The 20,599-nt window shown below is 43.4% G+C and overlaps 1 pseudogene; it reads right to left on the bottom strand.

The window, feature by feature from the left end:
- Nucleotides 1-11,036: 11,036 nt before the first annotated feature.
- Nucleotides 11,037-11,998, bottom strand: LOC120047083 (annotated as a pseudogene).
- Between the last annotated feature and the right edge of the window lie 8,601 nt (nt 11,999-20,599).

The following is a 20,599-nucleotide window of genomic DNA, read 5'->3' as shown; positions in this document are numbered from 1 at the left end:
GACAGAAGGGAGAGAGAGACAAAGAGAAGATTGAGAGAGGGAGAGCGAAAAATAGGCCTCAAATTACCACTTCAACCTCAAATGGGGAGAAGGGAATATGGAATAATGTATTTTGGTCTGTGGGTTTTTGTCTGTTTGTATCCATAGTGTCCTTGGCCATCTTGCCCCTTGTCCCACAGCAGATACTAATCAGGGAGGATTCTGGGAGCTGTGACTCTGCCTACATAAGCATTCCTCCCAATTAGACGGCTTTTAAACACATTTCTGGAAAATGACTTTGGCTGCAGGGGGTTTGGGTGTGTGTGTGTGTGTAGCAACGCCCCTCCTGGTTTCAGCATAGTATAGAAGAGGTATGAACTATGTGTTTAATACGCTCCCTGTTGTTGCAAGGCCTAATTATCCTGTTAGGGTTCAGAGCTGTGAGAGCTGAGGCCTGGTTGTGAACATGAAGGAAAGCTACACGTCTACACGGAGCAGACAGACAACACATGGTAACACATTCATAATTAGCGTGATTGAGCTTAATTGATATTGGGACACCAGAGAGACAGGGGAGGGAGACTATGCACTAATGAGGTGTGAGAGGTGTTTTTTTCTCTCTATTTCTCTCCCTCTTTCCCTCTCTCTCTTTCTCTCCCTCATGTATACTTGTCACAGGAGGAGACAAGGCATGTCAATCACAATGCAAGGTAAGGTAAGGTGAGGTGAGACGGAGAGGGAATGAAAAGAGAGAGATTGGAGACCCAAAGCAAGGGATCAGAGAGAAGGAGAGAGGGATCCAAATAAGGGAAAAGAGGACCAGTCACATCTGGATCTAATGCACAAATCTAGCCATCCACCCTCTATGTCTCCCCTCTTCCCTGTCGGTCTTTCTCTCGCTCTCTTTGCCGCGGGGGAAACCTTTTATTGAACTATATATGTTAGGGATACGCAGGCGGAATTAGTGATACATGACAATCATTCTCTTATTTCCAAAATTCGAAAGGAGCATTTCTTCGATAGCTGGCATATCCCGAACTGAAGAACACTATAAAGCATACCAGAGCTGCACTTTGGAGAGAAAATCACTGACATGCTGGATGACTGATCCTTTTGATCTGTGCAGTGGCCTCGGAAGAAGAACAATACGATTGCTTGAGTGTATGAGCTGTATAACAAACCTTGTCCATCAGTCTGAGAAGTGACACACGAATAAATAATGTTGTCGGGGCATATGAATGAGTGTGTGTCTGTGCATGAGTGTGTGGGCATGTAAGCGTATGCATGTGTGTGTATTGCAGTGAAAGAGAGCATGTGTGTGTGTGTGTGTGTGTGTGTGTGTGTAAGTGCATGCACGTGTGTTTGTGTGTGTGTAAGTGTATGCACGTGTGTGTTTGTGTGTGAGCGGGAGAGACCATGTGTGTGTGTCTGTGTTTACTCGTCCATGTTGTTCTCAGACATGCAGGTTTTGATTGTTTGACAGTGGAGTGACTGTGTTGAAACTCTACCTCACAGGCTATGATTTATGACAGAAAGAAGTGACAGGGGCTATAAAACTTAAGAAATTGGCATGCACTCATGCACACACACACGCACACGCACACGCACACACACACACACACACACACACACACACACACACACACACACCCTGACTTATGTCAGGGATTGCACAAACAGACTTGTCATTAACTCTGTTTACCATACTGCTAATTCTTCTAGCCAACCAAGCACCCAAATGAATTAATGAGCTGAACGGATGTCAGCCATGTGTCTCTCTCTCTCCCTCCATCTCTCTCTCTTCCTTCTCTCTGTTTCTCTTTCCCTCTTCACTCTCTCAATTCAATTTTAAAGTTAAGTGGCTTTATTGGCATGGGAACAGATGTTTACATTGCAAAAGCAAGTAAAATAGATAATAAACAAAAGTGAAATAAACAATATAAAATTAACGGTAAACATTACACTCACAAAAGTTCCAAAAGAATAAAGACATTTAAAATGTCATATTATGTCTATATACAGTGGCGTGCGAAAGTATTCACCCCCCTTGGCATTTTTCCTATTTTGTTGCCTTACAAACTGGAATTAAAGATTTTTTGGGGATTTGTATAATTTGATTTACACAACATGCCTACCACTTTGAAGATGCAAAATATTTTTTATTGTGAAACAAACAAATAAGACAAAAAAACGGAAAACTTGAGCGTGCATAACTATTCACCCCCCCAAAGTCAATACTTTGTAGAGCCACCTTTTGCAGCAATTACAGCTGCAAGTCTCTTGGGGTATGTCTCTATAAGCCTGGCACATCTAGCCACTGGGACTTCTGCCCATTCTTCAAGGCAAAACTGCTCCAGCTCCTTCAAGTTGGATGGGTTCTGCTGGTGTACAGCAATCTAAGTCATGCCACATATTCTCAATTGGATTGAGGTCTGGGCTTTGACTAGGTCATTCGAAGACATTTAAATGTTTCCCCTTAAACCACTCAAGTGTTGCTTTAGCAGTATGCTTAGGGTAATTGTCCTGCTGGAAGGTGAACCTCTGTCCCAGTCTCAAATCTCTGGAAGACTGAAACAGGTTTCCCTCAAGAATTTCCCTGTATTTAGCGCCATCCACCATTCCTTCAATTCTGACCAGTTTCCCAGTCCCTGCCGATGAAAAACATCCCCACAGCATGATGCTGCCACCACCATGCTTCACTGTGGGGATGGTGTTCTCTGGGTGATGAGAGGTGTTGGGTTTGCGCCAGACATAACGTTTTCCTTGATGGCCAAAAGCTCAATTTTAGTCTCATCTGACCAGAGTACCTTCTTCCATATGTTTGGGGAGTCTCCCACATGCTTTTTGGCGAACACCAAACGTGTTTGCTTATTTTTTTCTTTAAGCAATGATTTTTTTCTGTCTACTCTTCAGTAAATCCCAGCTCTGTGGAGTGTACGGCTTAAAATGGTTCTATGGACAGATACTCCAATCTCCGCTGTGGAGCTTTGCAGCTCCTTCAGGGTTATCTTTGGTCTCTTTGTTGCCTCTCTGATTAATGTCCTCCTTGCCTGATCTATAAGTTTTGGTGGGCGGCCTTCTCTTGGCAGGTTTGTTGTGGTGCCATATTCTTTCCATTTTTTAATAATGGATTTAATGGTGCTCCGTGGGATGTTCAAAGTTTCTGATATTTTTCTTTAACTCAACCGTGATTTGTACTTCTCCACAACTTTGTCCCTGACCTGTTTGGAGAGCTCCTTGGTCTTCATGGTGTTGCTTGCTTGGTGGTGCCCCTTGCTTAGTGATGTTGCAGACTCTGTGGCCTTTCAGAGCAGGTGTATATATACTGAGATTATGTAACACTTAGATTGCACACAGGTGGACTTTATTTAACTAGTTATGTGACTTCTGAAGGTGTCACAACTTCTGCCGAAGTCGGTTCCTCTCCTTGTTCGGGCGGTGTTCGGCGGTCGACGTCACCGGTCTTCTAGCCATCACCGATCCATTTTTCATGTTCCATTTGTTTTGTCTGGTTGTCACACTCACCTGGTTTCAATTCCCTAATTACATGTTGTATATGTTCCCTCTGTTTCTCCCATGTCCTTGTCGGGAATTGTTTATTGTAAGTTTGTGTGCCTATGTGTGACTGGTGCGATACGGGTTTTGTGCCCATGTGTTTTTTTGTTTTTTTTGTATACCGGTAGTTATGAATATTCAACGGCTCCGGCTATATACCAAGTTCTGCTCTCCTGCGTTTGACTTCCCTGCCACCAGTTACGCACCCCTGACAGAAGGTTATTGGTTGCACCAGATCTTTATTAGGAGCTTCATAACAAAGGGGGTGAATACATATGCACGCAGCACTTTTCAGTTTTGAATTCTTTGAAGCAAGTGATTTCTTTTCTCGAGAATTTATCAAAATTGGATTTGTTTTCAAATTATTTGTGGTCTGTGTAATCTGAGGGAAATATGTGTCTCTAATATGGTCATACATTTGGCAGGAAGTGAAGAAGTGCATCTCAGTTTCCACCTCATTTTATGGGCAGTGTGCACATTTCCTGTCTTCTCTTGAGAGCCATGTCTGACTTCAGCGGCCTTTCTCAATAGCAAGGCTATGCTCACTGAGTCTGAACATAGTCAAAGATTTCCTTAATTTTTGGTCAATCACAGTGGGCAGGTATTCTGCCACTGTGTACTCTCTGTTCAGGGACAAATAGCATTCTAGTTTGCTCTGTTTTTTTGTCAATTCTTTCCAATGTGTCAGGTAATTATATTTTTTCCCCTTCATGATTTGGTTGGGTCTAATTGTGTTGCTGTCCTGGGGCTCTAAGGGGTCTGTTTGTGTTTGTGAACAGAGCCTCAGGCTCTTCTCCAGGTTAATATCTCTGTAGGTAATGACTTTGTTATTGAAGGTTTGGGAATCGCTTCCTTTTAGGTGGTTGTAGAATTTAACAGCTCTTTTCTGGATTTTGATAATTACCGGGTATTGGCCTAATTCTGCTCTGCGTGCATTATTCGTTTTTATTACATTTTACACCGCGGATATTTTTGCAGAGTCTCAATTTGGCGTTTGTCCCATTTTGTGAATTATTGGTTGGTGAGCGGACCTCAGACCTCACAACCGTAAAGGGCAATGGGTTCTATAACTGATTCAAGTTTTTTTGCTAGATCCTAATTGGTATATCGAATTTTATGTTCCTTTTGATGGCATAGAAGGCCCTTCATGCCTTGTCTCTCAGACCATTCACAGCTTTGTGGAAGTCACCTGTGGGGCTAATGTTTAGGCCGAGGTATGTATTGTTTTTTGTGTGCTCTAGGGCAACAGTGTCTAGATGGAATTTGGATTTTTGGTCCTGGAAACTGGACCTTTTTTGGAACACCATTATTTTAGTCTTACTGAGATTTACTGTCAGGCCCCAGGTCTGACAGAATCTGTGCAGAAGATCGAGGTGCTGCTGTAGGTCCTCCTTGGTTGGGAACATAAGCACCAGATCATCAGCAAACAGTAGACATTTGACTTCAGATTCTAGTAGGGTGAGGCCGGGTGCTGCAGACTGTTCTAGTGCCCTCGCTGATTCGCTGATATACAGTACCAGTCAAAAGTTTGGACACCCATACTCATTCCAGGGTTTTTCTTTTATATTTACTATTTTCTACATTGTCGAATAATAGTGAAGACATCAAAACTATTAAATAACACATATGGAAATCATGTAGCAACCAAAAAAGTGTTACACAAATCAAAATATATTTGAGATAATTTTTTTAGATTCTTCAAAGTAGCCTTGATGATAGCGTTTGCACACTCTTGGCATTCTCTCAACCAGCTTCATGAGGTAGTCACCTGGAATGAATATCAATTAACAGGTGTGCCTTGTTAAAAGTTAATTTGTGGAATTTCTTTCCTTAATGCGTTTGAGCCAATCAGTTGTGATGTGACAGTGTAGGGGTGGTATACAGAAGATAGCCCTATTTGGTAAAATACCAAGTCTATATTTTGACAAGAATAGCTCAAATAGGCAAAGACAAACGACAGTCCATCATCACTTTAAGACATGAAGGTCAGTCTATCCGGAAAATGTCAAGAACGTTTCTTCAAGTGCAGTCGCGAAAACCATCGAGCGCTATGATGAAACTGGCTCTCATGTGGACCGCCACAGGAAAAGGAAGATCCAGAGTTACCTCTGCTGCAGAGGATAAGTTCATTAGAGTTACCAGCCTCAGAAATTACAGCCCAAATAAATGCTTCACAGAGTTTCTAATATCAGACATATCTCAACATTCAGCTGTTCAGAGGAGACTGTGTTAATCAGGCCTTCATGGTCGAATTGCTGCAAAGAAATCACTACTAAAGGACATCAATAATAAGAAGAGACTTGCTTGGGCCAATAAACATGAGCAATGGACATTAGACCGGTGGAAATCTGTCCTTTGGTTTGATGAGTCCAAATTTTAGATTTTTGGTTCCAACTGCCGTGTCTTTGTGAGACGGAGAGTAGGTGAACGGATGATCGCCGCATGTGTGGTTCCAACTGTGAACAATGGAGGAGCAGGTGTGATGGTTTGGGGGTGCTTTGCTGGTGACACTGTCTGTGATTTATTTAGAATTGAAGGCACGCTTAATCAGGATGGCTACCATAGCATTCTGCAGCGATACGCCATCGCATCTGGTTTGCGCTTAGTGGGACTATCATTTGTTTTTCAACAGGACAGTGACCCAACACACCTCCATGCTGTGTAACGGGTAGTGATGGAGTCCTGCATCAGATGACCTGGCCTCCACAATCACCCGACCTCAATCCAACTGAGATGGTTTGGGATGAGTTGGACCGCAGAGTGAAGGAGAAGCAGCTAACAAGTGCTCAGCATATGTGGGAACTCCTTCAAGACTGCTGGAAAAGCATTACAGGTGAAGCTGGTTGAGAGAATGCCAGTAGTGTGCAAAGCTGTCATCAAGGCAAAGGGTGGTTCCATATGATTTCATAGTTCTGATATCTTCACTATTATTCTACAATGTAGAAAATAGTAAAAATAAAGAAATACCGTTGTATGAGTAGGTGTGTCCAAACTTTTCACTGGTACTGTGTATGTTGAAGAGGGTGGGGCTTAAGCTGCATCCCTGTCTCACCCCCCCGGCCCTGTGGAAAGAAATGTATTTGTTTTTTACCAATTTTAACCGCACACTTGTTGTTTGTGTACATGGATTTTATAATGTCGCATGTTTTTCCCCAACACCCCTTTCCATCAATTTGTATAGCGGGCCTTTGTTTGTGTTCATTTGTTTGTCAATTAGAGTGTGCAGGGTGAATACGTGGTCTGTCGTACGGTAAATTGGTAAACAGCCAATGTGACATTTGCTCAGTTTTCGCTGAGGAAATGTATGAGTCTGCTGTTAACGATAATGTAGAAGATTTTCCAAATGTTGCTGTTGACGCATATCCCACAGTAGTTATTGGGGTCAAATTTGTCTCCACTTTTGAAAGTTGGGGTGATCCATCATTGGTTCCAAATATCGGGGAATATGCCAGAGCTGACGATGATGTTAAAGAGTTTAAGTATAGCCAATTGGAATTTATGGTCCGTATATTTTATCATTTCATTTGGGATGCCATCAACCCCACATGTCACACCCTGATCTGTTTCACCTGTCTTGTGATTGTCTCCACCCCCTCCAGGTGTCACTTATTTCCCTGGTGTATATATCCCTGTGTTTCCTGTCTCTCTGTGCCAGTTTGTCTTGTATGCCTTTCAAGTCAACCAGCGGTTTTCCCGTACGCCTGCTTCTATTCTCTTTTGCTAGTCCTCCTGGTTTTTGACCCTTGCCAGTTTTCTGGACTCCGTACCCTCCTGCCTGACTATTCTGCCTGCCCTGACCTCGAGCCTGCCTGCCACTCTGTACCTCCTGGACTCTGAACTGGTTTTGACCTTTGCCTGTCCACGACCATTCTCTTGCCTACTCCTTTTGGATTGGTTTGAGTCTTGATATTTATTAAACATCTGCCTCCCGTGTCTGCATCTGGGTCTTACCTTGTGCCCTTATACCACAGGCCTTTTTGGGTTGAAGGGTTTGTATTTTGTCCTGTATTTCATTCAATGTAATTGGAGAATCCAGTGTGTTCTGGTAGTCTTTAATAGTTGATTCTAAGATTTGTATTTGATCATGTATATGTTTTTTCTATTTGTTCTTTGTTATAGAGCCATAAAGATTGGAGAAGTGGTTTATCCATACATCTGCATTTTGGATTTGTTTAGAGTTTTCTAATTTTCCCAGAAGTGGTTAGATTCTATGGATTCTTCAATTACATTGAGCTGATTTCTGACGTGCTGTTCCATATTTTTCCGTAGTGTATTTTTGTAATGTTTTAGTGATTCACCATAGCGAATGTGTAAGCTCAGGTTTTCTGGGTCTCTGTTTTTAGTTGGATAGGTTTCTCAATTTCTTTCTTAGGATTTTGCATTCTTTATCAAACCATTTGTCATTGTTGTTCATTTTCTTAGGTTGTCTGCTTGACATTTTTAGATTTGATAGGGAAGCTGAGAGGTCAAATACTGTTTAGGTTTTCTACTGCCAAGTTTACACCTTCACTATTAGTGAAACATTTTGTCCAGGAAATTGTCTAGAAGGGATTGAATTTGTTGTCCCCTAATTGTTTTTTGGTAGATTTCGATACTACTTTCCTTCCATCAATAGCATTTCTTAATATTATTCAATTCCTTTGGCTTTGATTCCTCATGATTGAGCATAACTCTGTTCAAGTAGAGTGTAATTTTGCTGCGATCTGATAGGGGTGTCAGTGGACTGACTCTGAATGGCCTAAGAGACTCTGGGTAGAGGGGAGGGGGGGGGGGGGGGCATATGGGGAAGGGAATGCTGTCACCTCCAGGTAGGTGTTTGTCTCCCTGTGTGCTGTGGGTGTCAGGTTCTTGTTCAGCTCATCCAAGCAGATGTAAAACCAGCGAGTGAGAGCAAGGTATAGGAAAAAGAGATGGCACTATTTCATGGGAAAATAACATTTAGCTGGCACAACTAGGGTTGCAAAGTTACCGGTAATTTACCAAAGTTAGTGTAATCTTCGTATATAGTATTAATTTTGTCCGTGAGTTTCTAGGGAATAGACCATATGGTTCAAGAGAAAATAGCCTAATGAAAAAAATATATACTGAACCGAACAGCATTATTTTAAATTAACTCTGCAACTCTTCCAACTATTGACTTTTTTCTAAACTGACATCAGTTTGGCACCAAAACATTTACAACAAAGACATATTGAGAAATTAAATAAGCGATTCAAATATATATAAAGGAGATTTCATGCTGAAACCCTCATATTAAACACCAATGGTATTCACTAAGTTGATTGTTTGTTTAGGATAATGTTTCACAGCTTTGTCATTAAATTGTTTATTTTAAAATCATCTTATTGCTCATCTCATTTACATTTACATTTAAGTCATTTAGCAGACGCTCTTATCCAGAGCGACTTACAAGTACATACATTCATACTTTTTTGTACTGGTCCCCCGTGGGAAACGAACCCACAACCCTGGCGTTGCAAGCGCCATGCTCTACCAACTGAGCCACATTTAAATGTGATAAGGCCACACAGAAGGCCACACAGAAGGCCAGAGATAATAACAGACACCTGTGATAATCTGAAGTACTCAAAAAGGCCACTAGATGTCCAACTTGAAACCTACCAAAATTATGGTAATTTATTTGACCCTCATTTGACTAGGCAAGTCAGTTAAGATCAAATTCTTATTTACAATGATGGCCTACCAGGGAACAGTGGGTTAACTGGCTTGTTCAGGGGCAGAACAACAGATTTTACCTTGTCAGCTCGGAGATTCGATCTAGCAACTTTTCGGGTATTTGCCCAATGCACCTGCCACCACAGTTTGCTGGTAAACTTCAAACGTTTCCAGTAATATACCCTCCCTCTGCAACCCTAGGCACAATACATCCCTGGTCCTGTTCAGAAATTGTAATTTGTGTTGATGAGAAAATATTATGGAGATTATGGACAGATGGAGTTTGGACAGAGTTTACGCAGACAAACGTGCAGGCATTCGAGTACACACACACACACACACACACACACACACACACACACACACACACACACACACACACACACACACACACACACACACACACACACACACACACACACACACACACACACACACACACACACACACACACACACACACACACACTTGAGGGCAGTCAGAGAACAGGTTGCCAGAGGGAGAGACAGAGATACAGAGACAAATACAGACACATTGAGAGAGACTGGGACAGCGAGACAGACAGAGACAGACAGAGAGAGAGACCAAGAGAGACAGAGAGAAGCCAGCTCATGTCTCATGTGGACTCTAGCTAGACCTCCAGTAACATTATGGGAAGCATGATCATCAGACCATGGACCAGCCTGCCGTCTGAGCTAATGAACCACATGATTCATCTACTGTGTATTCTACTGAAACTCACACTCTACCAGAGGTCTCACAGGAGTGTCTCAGAGACCTAACTGTATTGGACTGTCGAGTTTCTAGATCTGAAGTGAACCATGAATAGCAGGGTAAGGGGAAAGGGTGGTCAGGTTGGGGTTAGAAGGGTGAACCAATTGGAAGAACAGACACTCATAATGAATGATGTTATGATTGGAGTTCGTTGGCGTACTGTTATATTCACTAAGCGTAATAACGTACAGACCCAAACAAATAAAACCACACATACGCCAACGCACACATGCTTGTGCAAAATTGGACAGACACAAAAGCATACAAAGAAACACACTCTCTCTCTCTCTCATGTGCACACACACATTTTTGCCCCCACCTGTGTCTAATTAGTAGCAGGCATTTCCCGTCAGGAAGGCTTCCCGGTGCCAGGCAGAGCAGAGAGCAGCCAGGCAGCCCTGGGAATCTGGGAACCCCTTACGGGCTGGACTTCCCAACATTCCCAATAATAATAGAACATTCCCAATAATCACTGTTACCATGCGTAACATTTCATTTAGCAGATGCTCTAATCCAGAGAGACTTACAGTAGTGAGCACATGAATTTTCATACTGGTCCCCCATGAGAATCAAACCCACAACCCTGGTGTTGCAAGCACCATGCGCTACCAACTGAGCCACACAGGACTATCTTAACCAGTAACCAGTAGGATCAGTAGCACACAGGGTTCCCATTGCCCTGGGTGTGGTTTCAAAGCGAGTTATACACTTTGACAGTGAAGCTACCTTTGTGCATTTAGACCAGGGGTGAGCATACTCGGCCCGCGAGACCAATAATAAAAAAATAAATGAGGGAGGAACGATTATTTTGGTTAACAACACCACATCAGGTCACACGAATGTCTAAAACTAGACAGGAATTATGTAAAGATTATAATGGACCTATTTTCTATCAGGCAAATTGATTTAAAAAAAACTAATCGAAATCCTGATATGAGCTAGGCAAGGGCTGGAGAGTGGATGTCTCTGGTGGGATGTAAACACGGTGGCTGGTAACAGTGAGTGCTTGGGGCAGAGCTGGGGTTCAAAGGTGAGGAGGTGTCGTGGAAGCCTCAGAGGTCGGCCACGCCCTCTGTGCGGTTGCAGAGCAACTCATAGGCTTCAGAGGTCAGTGAGTACTTAGAGAAGGCCTGCCTGCTTGTATTCCTGCCGGGGGCAGTAGACTCCTCTACAGCCTAGAATCAACTGGTCCTTGCCAATGTAGGACACTTTGACGAAGGCCTCTTTGGTGTGCCTGTGTTGATGCAGCTCCAGGGTGATGTCAGCAGCGTTCGGTGGCCATTGCATGTCAAAAACCCGCAGAGCCATGAGGCAGCAGATCTGAGTGGTGTCGTGGGCAGAGGAACAGCTTCCTGTTGAGCTCTGAGGTTGTGCCCTGTAGTTTGTCTTTTATGTTGCCCATCAGGGTGTGGAAGAGGGGACCCACACACAGCTGAAGGTTCTCCCTCTTTCTGGGTCTGTAGATGTGACAGATCATCTCCACAGCCACCAGACACTTGGCAAAAACTCTATTGTCCTCACAATGTTAGTGGAACGCACATAGACCTCTGTGGGGCTGAAGGTAGGGTTGATGAAGTCTGTGTCGTGGATGGACCTCTTCCTCAGCCTCTCTCCCAGCTCATACAGCTGCTGCATGCCCACCGTGGTCAGCTGACCTGGGTTCATACCCCTGGTCAGTATGTTGGCCCGGTAGCTGTACTCCACCGTTGATGAGGGCCGTGGACCTCCTTCCAAGTCTGTAACCATGTAGTTGATCTGTGTGTGTGTGCTGGGGGTTTCAGGAGGTTAGGCACCCACTGGGCCTCCATGACATCCGATATAGACTTCAGCGGAGTTCGGGCTCCGTGGCGGAACAGGACTTGAACGAGTTTGAGCTTGCAAGGAGAAGGTGGTATGCGAGGGCCGAACCTGTCTGAGTTGTTTCTGTCTTCTTCTGAGACCAGAGCAGGGATCCGAACGCCATAGACACCGAGCCCAGAACACCTACTTTGGTCCAGAGGTTCCTCATCCTCATGATTACTCTGCTGTCTAACAAAAATAGTATCCTATAAGGACAGCCAGCCCTGGAGCTCTCAAGATCATCAACCAACTCAAAAAAAATCACCCTAGACGGGACGAAGCATGTTCACCTGACACTAAGAGGGAGGGGAGGGGGGCAAATAGGAACCATATTAGCATAAAGACACACAGACAGACAGACTCACAAACTAATTCGTACGCAGAGGTAATCTATGTTGATTCTCATTATGACTAAAACACCAACCATCACCAAGCAGACCGCAGAGACCAGAGAGACAGGGAATCATGCCCATACTGAGTGGAACAGAGAGTTGGAGTTTCCCATATGACCACTAGAGGCCACCAGATCACAGTTTAACAGGTAGATGAGAGAGTGACAACTCTGCACTAGACCGCACTAGGTTATCATTTGAACAGAAATCGAATATACCTATGGGTAGGTAAGGGATTGTTTGGAACAATCCTAAGGGATTGTTTGGAAGTAGATTAACTATTTAACTCCAGACCCTCAAAGACTGGCCGATGACACTTGATGAAACAACCTATTCATCTGAGCCAGTGAGTCATTTGAGTGTCACACTGAAAAGTCTTCTAATGCAACACTGCTGCTATGGCTCTGATCTGTCTGCTGTTAGCAGGCAGCAGCCATGATGTCATCATTACAAGACGTGGGGCTGGGAACAGACCTGGGGTGATAAACCAATTAACCCACGCTAATCACACTGGGCTGTGTGTGTGTGTGTGTGTCTACAGACATTTTCAGTTGACGCACAGAGCAGGAATTATATGAATCATTGTTGAGAACACACTCATTGATGTTAGAAGTAAGTAAAAAGGCAAGGAAAAAGGAGAGGATAGGGGTGGGGAGAAAAAAAGGATCACCCAAAGAAGAGAGAACAGAAAAACTTTTGATGGAGAGGATAGTAGCCCAAAATAGGCTAAGAGAATCTAAAAAAAGTCAATTAAATTTACCGGGTATCCATCTCTCCCAGTCTTGCCCTGGTGAGTTTAGAGAGAGTAAAGCACACACCATAACAATTGTTAGAGCAGACGACCAACAAAACAGCATTCCCCATCAAAACACCTTACTGTAACACATGCAATCACACCATCTGGAGACAAGATACGAACGTGGCTCAATGAACTATAGCACACAGCGATCGCCTATAATGATCTCATATAAACTACTGACTATATAAACAGGATTCTATCCCTCTTATATCTGCCCTCTCAGAGAGACAGTACACCAGACTGCATCCTAAAAGGCACCCTATCAGGGCTGTGGTCAAAAGTAATGACCTATATAGGGAATCGAGTGCCACTTGGGATGCAGGCCCAGTGAGTCAGTGGCAGCTGTGCGATATCCCAGCTCTCTCTTCCAAGGAACAGGACCCGGGATGGGAAGCGGCAGCAGCAGTCTTCTACACCCGGAACATTTACCAGTCACTACCCTGGCCTGCTCTCTAACGCTCTCCACGGAATACTCAAAACACACACAGACACACACACACACACACTCCTCCGTGTGGTCCATCTACTGGCACTGTGTGTGTGTGTGTGTGTGTGTGTGTGTGTGTGTGTGTGTGTGTGTGTGTGTGTGTGTGTGTGTGTGTGTGTGTGTGTGTGTGTGTGATACATCCTGGATGGTACTTACTGGAGCTCCTGCAATACACAAACAAACAAACAAACAAACAAACAAACAAACAAACAAACAAACAAACAAACAGAAAAAAGGAAAGAGAAAACAATTATTAGTACTGGTATAATACATTCAACATTTTGTTACAAAATGTTCTGGTTTGTACAGCGATTAAAACAGACAAATGTTTGTACTTTGGTATTTTAGATCGGGGATATAATTGAAGATATACATATCTTACAGAAAGAGCTCATTAAGTTTATTGCCAATAGAGCTTGTGGTAAGAGCCTTATGACAAACAGACTAGCACACACTGAGCTGACTTCTGGGTTATGGCTGTGTTTTGCATTAGGCTGAAAAGTGATTCAGAGTTTTACAGGGACATGTTGGTACATTCAAAAAAGGAGAGGAAATAGAAAGTGTGATATTAAAAGGAAGGCTTGAGTTTAATGGCCCCATATCCCAGATACGAATCAGAAGGGGTTTGAATCAGAATGGGTTTAAAGCGGTCTGGGCTTGGGATATCCTCTCAAACCTCAGACTGTTCCTTTATTGTTTTCCTGACTGTCCTGAAATGTTGTCCGGAAATTTTTCAGAGATAGGCGATCTCTCCCTCCCTCTCGTTCTGTCTCTCCTTCCATCATTCACTCCATCTGTCTCTCTCTCCCTCTCTGCCTTTCTTTCTCTCCCTCTCCTCCTCTTCTCTCTCTGTCCCTCTCTCTATTAACTCTTAGCGTGAACTGTTGGAGAAGTCTCCACTCCGGTCTAAAACCAACAATCCTGACTAAACTGATGAAGTGGAAACACAGAGGACCGGTTGATCCTTAAGATTACATCCAGCCTTTTGATTTCGGACTAATGTTGCTTATTTGGATCAAACCAATCATGAAAAGGTTCATTCTGATGTCTCTGTAATAACAACTAATGGGCACGCTTTCATTCGGGTTGGGGCCCCAACAATGAAAGGAAAACATGCCAGCAATACAACTACAACAACAACTGACGGAGTAATAGACATCAGAATGGGTCTAGTCTGAGTGGAAACAGACAGTTCAGGAGTAGTGGGGGTATTAAAGTAGGTAATAGATGTCAGAATGGGTCTAGTCTGAGTGGAAACAGACAGTTCCGGAGTAGTGGGGTATTAAAGTAAGTGGCCTTGGTTTGTGCAAGTCAGAAAGGCTCAGGAGTCTATCTACTGTTCCTAGAGCATTAGGCAGGCGTGATATACAAGTACACCCCCTAGACAGGACGCTAGTCTATCATAGTCTATCTCCTTAATTCTGAGTGCCAAGCAGAGACACATTGGGTATTTGAACTCCCAACTTTCCAATCTCAGGGCAGACACTCTAACCACAAGGTCACTGAGATACCCTATATAACTTTTAAATGTTTTAATTTTACCTTTATTTAACTAGGCAAGTCATTTAAGAACAAATTCTTATTTTCAATGACAGTGGGTTAACTTCCTTGTTCAGGGGCAGAATGACAGATTTGTACCTTGTCAGCTCAGGGATTTGATCTCACAACCTTTCGGTTACTAGTCCAACTCTCTAACCACGAGGCTAAGTTGCCGCCCTGCTCTAACCACTAGGCTACTACTGATGTATACACCTTTTCTATTTATATACTGTCCATAATGTCTCTACACACCATCATATACATATATATTCGTACTCCGGACTCTGACATTGCTCGTTCTGAAATTTCATAATTCCTTTATTTTTTGGGGGGGGATTTATGTGCATTGTTTTGTATTGTTAGGTATTACTGCACTGTCGGAGCTAAAAACATAAGCATTTCCCTGCACCTGCGAAAACATCTGCAAAATATGGGTAGGCGACCAATAACATTTGATTTGTTATTTCTGCTGTAGCTGTGTAGTTGATGTTTAATTACTGATCATGTTTAGAATCTGATCAGTGATCTGAGCTAACGGAGAAGTGAAAAACAGAGGAAGAGGAAGAGGAAGAGAAAGGGATGGAGGGGAAAGGAGGGAGGTGGAGTGTTAGCCCAGCTAGCACATTTGGTTCCTTGGAAGTTCTGGGAACGAAGTCATACGTTTCCTGACCCCGGTGAAACTGAACTTTAAAAAAATGTATTTCCACCTGTTCTAGAAACAATCATTTTTAGGTTGCCCCGGGTTCTGAGAATGTTTTATTATGGTTCCCGAAAAGTTTTCCTGGGAGGTTTTATTAACGTTCTGAGAACGGAAATTCTAGGTTATTTGATGGTAATTAAATAACGTTCTGAGAAAATGTTTCAATAAGACTTTTAATAACACTGCTATCTTAGTTTGGGTTAACTCTTTTCAACTCCAGCAAAGATAGGACGCATGGAAATGTATTTGCTTAGGCATTAATCATACAAACACATTTCTTTTTTATTGTGGCATTATCTCAGTGAGATTCGAACCTATGACCTTTTGTTCTCTATCCATGGAATTAGTCCACCACGCCACCAGGATGGAGCTAGCCTTTTTTTTTTACTAATACAAAGCTGTTCAGTCTATTCAAACAGACCCCATTTCAAAAGAACCAAGCTTAGTGGGCACGGCCAACACACCTGAATACATGTAAAAGAAAATGTTTCAACTTCATATTTATCTCCAGCACCAACCCGACATCATGTGAAAATGGCACGTTTCTATGTTTTGTAGTAAAAAAGACAGAGAAAGGTAAGTGTTTCCAATGACATAATCAACCAATTAGTAGACAATTAGTAGGCAATTAGTAGGCGATGCCTACTCAAAATTGGTCAAAATCACACAATGCACACCAATGATGTCATTGGAAACACTTGTCTCGCGCCAGGTTTTTTACTACGAAACATAGAAACGTAGCATTTTCAGAAAATATATGTTGATGTCGGGTTGGTGCTGGAGATGATAAATATGCAATTGAAAAATGGTTTCCTTTTAACAAGATGGAGGAAAGAGAGAGAAAGCTGAGAATGGAATGTATATGTTTTTAAATAAAATTGTTTGAACTTTACTAAGGATTTCTTGTGTTTTGTAAGGAACGTTTTCGTAATGTTCCGAGAACATGACTTTATATAGAAATCTACAGAAGTACTGAAATTCCCACAGAAGAACGTTGTTTCTTAAAGTTCTCTGAAGAATTTGAGAACATTACTTTGAATAGAACCACGAGGAAACCTGTAGGAAACGTTATGCAGAAGTACTGAAATTCCCACAGAAGAACGTTGTTTCTTAAAGTTCTCTGAAGAATTTGAGAACATTACTTTGAATAGAACCACGAGGAAACCTGTAGGAAACGTTATGCTGAAGTACTGAAATTCCCACCTAAGGTTCTCAGAACGTTATGTGCTAGCTGGGTATCCTGCACCATTCCCAGAACATTGTGGGAAGGTTGTATGCAAAATAACTATAGTACAACCACGCTCTCACCAAGCTCTAAAAAAACACATGGTTCTCAGAACATTATGTGCTAGCTGGGAGAGTGGTGGATGGTATAGAGGAGAGAGGAGAGGAGTGGGAGAAAGAGAGAGGGAGAGTAGTGAAGGGACATACCTAAGAGGTAGGGAACAAACGTGAGAGGAAAAAGGTGTTGTGGTTTATGAGGCATGAAAGTCAATGAGGTTTATGGGTGTCTAGACACTAGGACAAGGACCTACTGGCCCAGACAGCTAGGTAAACAAACACACCAGCCAGATAATTACATCATATTTTTTGCAGAGGTGGCAACAATTTAGCAGTGGGCCACCGCTGCTAAATTAATATAGGGGAAACACTGAGGCAGGTGGTCCTCCCTTTACTGGCACTGTGTGTGTGTGTGTGTCTGTGTGTGTGTTTATGTGTGTGTATGTGTGTGTGTTTATGTGTGTGTTTACATTTGTGTGTGCGCGCGTGTGTGAACTACTCCCATGATCTCATTGTCTCTCATTTTTACTCTGAACCGCGCGTGTGTGTGTGTGTGTGTAACTTCCTCTTTGTTTTTCAAATAGTTTAACATTTTTCGTCACACAAACAGAGCACGGTGTAATAACCAGCCAGAGCCAGGACAACACAACAACCTAACCAGGCTGCATCCTTATGGACATGAAACAAAACAATTTCCGAGGCAGAGGCAGATCTAAACAGAACCACACATTTCCCCAGTCCTGGGACAACAAGAACTAGCATCTCCACATGAATACAAAACGCTCCATCGGTCCGTCTTTGAACTCCATCCTGAGAACACCACGCGCCTGGAACGACTTAGGGCCCTGATGCAAAACATAGCCATTTAGCTGTCCTGATAATAACCTGACGGACCGTGAACAGAGCAGAGAGGGCTTTCAGCTCTGATCTGGGTAGATCAAGGAACGGTCTGATGGTTGGGTATGAGAATAAATAGGAGGAAATATGGAGGAATATGAGACAGGGAAGACCTGGAGAAGTTTATGGTGAACGTGGATGTCCTATAACGCACAAAACCCTATATAACCATTTTCTGGCTATATGTAGATAATCATGTGAATAATCTGACATTGGGTGAACCTTGACGTTCATCATCACATGTGGAAGGCATGGAAGACACTAAGTCACACCAGGCATCTATATGGATGTGTGTTTTGAGTCACGGTTCACTACCATCTGATATAGTAGCAAGAGGTACCATCCGCTTCTTTGTGCTATTTGACACGGCAAATTTAGACGAGACAATATCTCACCGAAAGATCTGGGTGTGTCTACGTGACGGTAAGAGCCTCGATTTCTCGTAGCGCTCGTCAGTGATCCGTGAGTGAGTCAACATGGTCCTCATCCGCGATCGTGGGGACCGTGACTCCGTCTTGACCGCAACCATGACTCAAGAGGTTTTTCCTCTCAGACCCACAGACAGACCACAGTCTGTGATAATAGCTTCTAGTGTTCTTACACTACAGACAGGCTAGACTAAGCAGACTCAAAAACACGTCTCTTTAATCTGACAATGAGTCCAAAGTTTAAAAAAATAAGCAATATTTGTTGGATGACCCAGTCAAAGAGTGAGAGAGACTTGGCTTGTTGAGGATTTCTACACAAAACGGTTTGGTGCAACAAGGGTTACAATGCACCTATTTCAGGTCTGTGCATTGTTCTTGTTCCCAATAAGTGTTTTGTGGTTTTAGAGAAACCATAACACACTTAAGGAGAAGGGAGGACAGTGACGTTGCCAATGTCATTAACCTCGTCTTACTACTAGAGCGGCTGCTACTGCTCAGGCTGCACCGCTAAAACACGTTTAATGCGACCACGTGGCCAACGTTAGTGTTAGGTTGGAGTGGATAGGGAGGAACAGGAAGAAATGCCTGCTCTATTCTATCACATAGTGTTTTGAGTCACGGTTCACAGACTGTCCTAGCTCACTACCACATCCTGCATGGCCATGAGAGAGAGAGAGAGAGAGAGAGAGAGAGAGAGAGAGAGCGAGAGAGAGAGAGCGAGAGAGAGAGAGAGAGAGAGAGAGAGAGAGAGAGAGAGGTGATGGAGATTGGTTGGAGAGATGGGGATGGAGCAGAGGGAGGGGAAAGACGGGGAATTGGGAGATGGGAAGAGGAAGAACAATGTGGGGAAAGAGGAGAGAGGGAATGTAGAGAAGAGAGAGGAGAATCTGGGGATGACAACAGCACAAAAATACAGTTTAAGAGAGAGATGTGACACTTACCGGGATCACCTCTTCTTCCCATCCTTCCACGCTTTCCAGGAGGACCTGAAGGAAACATAAACACACAGTGTTAAAGCCCAAACTCATCAACTGAAAAGTCCGGGAAGAAGTTGTACGTTTAGAACTGGGGCTAAAGGGGTACCTGGGGGTTGTAAGCTACAGATGAGATAAAACTGTTGGATGTGTGTGTGTGTGTGTTGGCAGAGGAGTGTGTTCATTGGGGTTGTAGTATATGCGTTGGCATGGTTACGGTGTGTAAACTACTCCAGATGTCCAAACCCACGGCGCCACAGGTGGAATGTTCGACCGTAGAACTGTAGAACATCTGGATGGATTCACCTGGAGCGGAACAGGTGTGTGCGCGCGTGTGTGCCAGTGTGTCAGCGATCCACATAGTAGGCCTTCCCATGGACTACACAGTCATCCCATCCCCTCTCTCTGACCTGCCAAGCCATACACAACGTCTCTCCGCCACTGGCTTGGTGCCGATCCTCACCTTCGCCCGACCTGCCAGTAAAGCCTGTCCTGATACTGTTGGCCCTACTTATGTTGATGTGGAGATGCAGTAAAGCTCGGAAGCTGCAAGGAGCTGTTCAGGCCGCCAGAGCAGTCAAAACACCAGGGACTACGGCAGGTCAGAGCAGGAGCTTTGACCACACCAGGATGCCGTGCCCAGAGAGAATTGTGTAAACACAAAAACCCTAGTGCTGCTGAACATGCTAAAATACAGGCGTAGTACGCGGTGTGAATCCCAAGTCTCCCTTTGTGTTTAAGATCATAGAACAACAAACGCACGTAGTACCACAAAACTAAACTCCAAAAGTAGATTTTATCCAGCGTCCCCTCTTGCTCTGCTCTGCCATATGCGTAGTCACTTTGACTATACATTCATACTACCTCAATTGGGCCGACCCAACCCAGTGCTCCCGCACATTGGCTAACCGGGCTATCTGCATTGTGTTCCGCCACCCACCACCCCCTCTTTTACGCTACTGCTACTCTGTTCATCATATATGCATAGTCACGTTAACCATATCTACATGTACATACTATTTCAATCAGCCTGACTAACCGGTGTCTGTATGTAGCCTCGCTACTTTTATAGCCTCACTACTGTTTATAGCCTGTCTTTTTACTGTTCTTTATTTCTTTCTTTACATACTTATTGTTCACCTAACACCTTTTTTTACACTATTGGTTAGAGCCTGTAAGTAAGCATTTCACTGTAAGGTTGTGTTCGGCTCACGTGACAAATAAACGTTGATTTGATTTGATTTGCTCTCCCTTTGCCCCAGAGTGCCCTCCCTCGCTA

The sequence above is a fragment of the Salvelinus namaycush genome, chromosome 5, assembly GCF_016432855.1.
Source record: "Salvelinus namaycush isolate Seneca chromosome 5, SaNama_1.0, whole genome shotgun sequence".
NCBI classification, from domain to species: Eukaryota; Metazoa; Chordata; class Actinopteri; order Salmoniformes; family Salmonidae; genus Salvelinus; species Salvelinus namaycush.
Note: the sequence above shows the minus strand (reverse complement) of the source record. Positions and strands in the feature narration are given on the sequence as shown.